The sequence below is a fragment of the Vulpes lagopus genome, chromosome 8 (assembly GCF_018345385.1).
Source record: "Vulpes lagopus strain Blue_001 chromosome 8, ASM1834538v1, whole genome shotgun sequence".
Taxonomy (NCBI): Eukaryota; Metazoa; Chordata; class Mammalia; order Carnivora; family Canidae; genus Vulpes; species Vulpes lagopus.
Window position 1 is genome coordinate 61021662 of NC_054831.1, and position 6382 is coordinate 61028043.

Sequence of the window (6382 nt, forward strand, 5' to 3'; positions counted from 1 at the left end):
AGGAAGAACCAAAGAGATGGAAAAATATTCCATGCTCATGGATTGGCAGAATTAATATTGTAAAAATGTCAATGTTACCCAGGGCAATTTATACGTTTAATGCAATCCCTATCAAAATACCATGGACTTTCTTCAGAGAGTTAGAACAAATTATTTTAAGATTTGTGTGGAATCAGAAAAGACCCCGAATAGCCAGGGGAATTTTAAAAAAGAAAACCATAGCTGGGGGCATCACAATGCCAGATTTCAGGTTGTACTACAAAGCTGTGGTCATCAAGACAGTGTGGTACTGGCACAAAAACAGACACATAGATCAATGGAACAGAATAGAGAACCCAGAAGTGGACCCTGAAATGTACGGTCATCTAATATTTGATAAAGGAGGAAAGACTATCCATTGGAAGAAAGACAGTCTCTTCAATAAATGGTGCTGGGAAAATTGGACATCCACATGCAGAAGAATGAAACTGGACCACTCTCTTTCACCATACACAAAGATAAACTCAAAATGGATGAGAGATCTAAATGTGAGACAAGATTCCATCAAAATCCTAGAGGAGAACACAGGCAACACCCTTTTTGAACTTAGCCACAGTAACTTCTTGCAAGATACATCCACAAAGGCAAAAGAAACAAAAGCAAAAATGAACTATTGGGACTTCATCAAGATAAGAAGCTTTTGCACAGCAAAGGATGCAGTCAACAAAACTAAAAGACAACCTACAGAATGGGAGAAGATATTTGCAAATGACATATCAGATAAAGGGCTAGTTTCCAAAATCTATAAAGAACTTATTAAACTCAACACCAAAGAAACAAACAATCCAATCATGAAATGGGCAAAAGACATGAAGAGAAATCTCACAGAGGAAGACATGGACATGGCCAACAAGCACATGAGAAAATGCTCTGCATCACTTGCCATCAGGGAAATACAAATCAAAACCACAATGAGATACCACCTCACACCAGTGAGAATGGGGAAAATTAACAAGGCAGGAAACAACAAATGTTGGAGAGGATGCGGAGAAAAGGGAACCCTCTTACACTGTTGGTGGGAATGTGAACTGGTGCAGCCACTCTGGAAAATTGTGTGGACGTTCCTCAAAGAGTTAAAAATAGACCTGCCCTACGACCCAGCAATTGCACTGTTGGGGATTTACCCCAAAGATTCAGATGCAATGAAACGCCGGGACACCTGCACCCCGATGTTTCTATCAGCAATGGCCACAATAGCCAAACTGTGGAAGGAGCCTCGGTGTCCATCGAAAGATGAATGGATAAAGAAGATGTGGTCTATGTATACAATGGAATATTACTCAGCAATTAGAAACGACAAATACCCACCATTTGCTTCAACATGGATGTAACTGGAGGGTATTATGCTGAGTGAAATAAGTCAATCAGAGAAGGACAAACAGTGTATGTTCTCATTCATTTGGGGAATATGAATAATAGTGAAAGGGAATATAAAGGAAGGGAAAAGAAATGTTGGGAAATATCAGGAAGGGAGACAGAACATAAAGACTCCTAACTCGGGGAAAGGAACTAGGGGTGGTGGAAGGGGAGGAGGGCGGGTGTTGGAGGGGAATGGGTGACGGGCACTGAGGTGGACACTTGACGGGATGAGCACTGGGTGTTTTTCTGTATGTTGGTAAATTGAACACCAATAAAAGTTAATTAAAAAAAAGATTAATAAAATTGAAGACCTTCTGGACATACAAACCTAAAATGAAACACAAATTGCAAAATATCAGAAATAAAAAGGGAATCATCATTATTTATTCATGAACACTAAAAGGATGATAGAGGTATTATATACGACTAAATGCCCCAAATCTGATAACCTAAGTAAGGCAATTCCTTCAAAGACACAATCCACCAAACTCACATGAGAAATAGATCATCTAAATATGTCTGTATCAAAGAAATTGCTTACAAAGGCACCTGGGTCGCTCAGTCAGTTAAGCGTCTAACTCTTGATTGTGGCTCAAGTCTTTATTTCAGGGCTGTGGGATGGAGCCCTGCTTCACATCCTCATGCGCTCTCTCCCAAATAAATCTTTTTAAAAAAATGCATATGTAATTTAAAATCTTCCAAATCAGAAAGCACTAGACTTAGATGGATTCACTGGTGAATTCTCCCAAAGGAAAAAAGTTATACCAGTTATATATGTTCCAGAAAAGACAAGCAAAAAGAACATTTCCTACCTTGTTCAATGAGACCAGCATTTCAAATAAAAAACAAAGACAACACAGGAAAGGAGAACTACAAATCAGTATCTCTAGTCAAAAATTCTCAACAAATTAGCAAATCTAATCTCATGGAAACATTATATATATATATGCAGCACAACCAAGTGGGAATTATTCAAGTATGTCAGACTGGTTTTATATTTGAAATTCAATTAGTGTAATCCATCACATCAGCAGAGTAAAGCAGAAAAATTAAATGATCATGTCAATAGATGCAGAAAAAGCATTTGACAAAATATAACATACATTTGTGATAAAATAGCTCAGTAAACTAAGAATCGAAGTGAATATCCCTAACTTGATAAAGAATATCTTGCTTCTGCAGCACATACTAAAATTGAAATGATAAACATAAGATTACCATGGCCCCTACATAACGATAACACATGAATTTGTGATAGATTCCATATTTTTATGGTTATAGAGTTAATACTAAATTATATATTTGAAATTTGCTATGAGAGTAGATTTTAAGCATTCTCATACACAAAGTAAATGTGTGGTGTTGGATAGATTAAGTTGTGGGTATCCTTTCACAATGTACACAAATATCAAATCATCATGTTGTACACTTTAAATATATTTCAATTGTATTTGTCAATTATGCTTCAATAAAGCTGTAAAAAAAATCTTCAGAAAACCTACAGCTTACATCATTCATAATTGTCAGAAGCTAGCAGGAATAAGGCAAGGTTGTCCGCTCTCAGTACTCCTATTCAACATCATCCTGGAATTCATGGCTAATATAATAAGGCAAGAGAGGAAAATAGAACAGATTGGGAAGGAAGAAATAAAATTGTATGCTTTGCAGATGACATGATTGTCTATACAGGAAATCTCAATGATATAACATGAAAACTGTTGGAATTAAAGTTATAACAGTTGTCAGACACAGGGTTTATACATAAAAGTCATTTGCTTCATTATATACAGTCAATGAGAAATTGGAATTTGAAATGTAAGACACAATAACATTTTCATTAATAGCAGAGAGAGAAAGAACTGCTTAAGTATAAATCTAACAAATAAATACAAGGTCTACATGAGGAAAAATACAAACTCTGGTAAAGAATCAAAGATCTAAATATATAGAGAAATATTCCATGTTTGTGGACAGGAAGGATCAGTATTTTGAAGATGTTAATTCTTCCCAATTTGATGTATATATACAGTGTAATTCCATTCAGAATTCTAGCATGTAATTTTGTAAGATACTGATTCTAAAGTTTATATAGAGAGGCAAAAGACCCAAAATAGCCAACACAATGTATACAACACAAAGTATAAAAAAACAAAGTTGGAGGAATTATACTATCTTTTTTAAGACTTACTATGAAGCTGTAGTTACCAAGACAGTTTGATATTGATAAAATAATAGAGAAATGGATAAATGGAATAGAACAGAAAACTCAGAAATAGACTGACACAAATAAGATCAACTGATATTTGACAAAGGAATAAAGACAATTCAACACAGAAAGGATTATCTTTTCAACAAATGGTGTTAGAACAAGTGGATATTCATATGAGAAAAAAATATAGACACAGAGCTCAAACCTCTCATAAAAATTAATTCAAAGTGGATTATAGACCTAAAAGTGAAGTGTAAAACTATAAAACTCCTAGAAGGCAAAATAGGAGAACATTTAGGTAACTTTGGATTTGGTGATGAGTTTTCAGACACAATACTAGAAACTTGAGTTGTGAATGAAAAAAATGATGAGTTGCACTTCATTAAAATTAAAACTTTCAATCTACATTGGATACGATTAAGAAAACTAAAAGAAAGATAAGCCACAAAGTGGGAGAAAATATTTGCAAACACATATCTATGTCCAAAAAAATGCTTAAAACTTAATTAAAAAACACAACCCAGGGATCCCTGGGTGGCGCAGCGGTTTGGCGCCTGCCTTTGGCCCAGGGCGCGATCCTGGAGACCCGGGATCGAATCCCACGTCGGGCTCCCGGTGCATGGAGCCTGCTTCTCCCTCTGCCTGTGCCTCTGCTTCTCTCTCTCTCTCTCTCTCTCTCTCTCTCTCTGTGCCTGTCATAAAAAAAAAAACACACAACCCAAGTAGAAAACATACAGAAGATGTGAACAGATACCTACTGAAGAACATACACAAGTGGCAAATAAGTATAAAAAAATGTTCCATATCATATGTTATCAGGAAAATGCAAATTGAGATGACACTGAGTTGAAATGAAATACCACTGCATAACTATGATAATAACTAAAATCTAAAACATTGACAACACTGAATGCTGTTGAGGATAAAGAAGAATGGGGACGTTCCTTCTTTGTTGATGGAAGACAAGTTGGCAGTTTTTTTACAAAACTAAACATACTCATACCAAAGGATCCAATAGGAGAGAAAATGAGTGGGAAATATCAGAGAGGGAGACAGAACATGAGAGACTCCTAATTCTGGGAAATGAACAAGGGGTGGTGGAAAGGGAGGTGGGCGGGGGGTTGGGGTGACTGGGTGACAGGCACTGAGGGGAGCACTTGATAGGATGAGTACTGGGTGTTATATGCTGGCAAATCGAACTCCAATAAAAAATATGCAAAAAAAAAAACAATAGTTGTGTTCCTTGGTATATATATATATATATATATATATATACCATTTATGTGTATATATATATACTATATATATATATAATGAGTTGAAAATTTATGTTTACACAGAAGTATGCACTCTGTTGCTATAGAACCTTTATTCATAATTGCCAAACTTAGAAGAAACCAAGAAACCTCATAGGTGAATGGATAAACATACTGTGGTACATCTATACAAGGAATATTACTCAGTGATAAATGAGCTATCAAGCCACAAAAAAACATACAGAAGGGCCTTAAATGTGTATTGCTAAGTGAAGAAGCTAACCTAGGAAGGCTACAGACTATGTAATTCTAACTCCGGAAAAGAGAAAAAAAAAAAAAACTATGGAAAAGACAAAACAGTGGATGTAGTAAAAAGATCAATGGTTGCCAGATGTTTGGTGGGCAAGTGTGAGAGGAAAAGGTGGAGAGGTGGAGCAAAGAGGATTTTAGAGCAGAGAACAATCCTGTACAATCCTGACTGTAGTGGTGGACATATCATTATACCTTTGTCAGAGCCCATGGAATGCACAAGGGGAAGATTAAACCCTAACGTAAACTATGGACTTTAGTTAATAATAATGCATCAGCCATTGGCTCATTCATTAATATTAATAAATGTACTGCGCTAATGCAAGGTGTTAATAATAAGCAAGTCACAGGTGCTGGGGAGGATGAGGACATATATGGAACTCTGTAATTCCTCTCAACTTACTTTAAGCTCAAAATTGCTCTGAAAAATAAAGTCCATTATTATTATTATTTAAGTGGATACAAGAACAAGCAACCCCTTAAGAATTTTGTCTCTACTTAGGCCTGCTGAGGACTACAGCCAGGCTGTCTTATTTACCACATATCTGTATTTACTGATGATCCATTTGATGAAATAATGTTTTTTTGTGAACAGGAATAGGCAAAAAGTCATTAGTTGGCATAAATTGGATCTCCTAACTGTTCTTTTTTTTTCCTAACTGTTCTTTGCAATTCACTCTGGCTACTTCTGTTTGTAACTCTATTCAAGGGAGTAATGCATGAGTGTTCCTTGCTTTGAAGAATTCAGTGCTATAGGGGATAAAGGTAACTAATATGTATACTGATTCCTCAGGTTCACCAGACAATAAGCTCTTAAATCAGAAAGCTTCATGAAAGAAGCCTCATGTGCTACTGACTCACAATTGATGACTTAAAACCGTATGTCTCAGTAACAATACTAAACTGCCACTGGGGGGAAAAAAGAATACCTTTAATTAGAAAATATTTTTATATATATTAGAAAATACACACACATTTTTTTCATTCTTTCCTAGTAAAAGCAATGCAAGGGATAGTAGCTATGATGAATTTTGACGATGTCTGCAGAACAAAATCCATTTGTGTATAAATGGAGAGATCTGCAGTTGAGGAGAATAGAAGTTACCACTCAGAAAAAAAAATAGCATGGTCACTTTCAGAATTAGATTTCACTTACTGTGACTGCCATTTATTACTGCTCTGGTCAGTGTGGGAATCAGAGCAACTGCAA

At 35.8% G+C, this 6382-nt stretch overlaps 1 pseudogene; it reads left to right on the forward strand.

Moving 5' to 3' along the window:
* Positions 1–2570: 2570 nt before the first annotated feature.
* On the forward strand, positions 2571–2669 carry LOC121498317 (annotated as a pseudogene).
* Positions 2670–6382: the final 3713 nt, after the last annotated feature.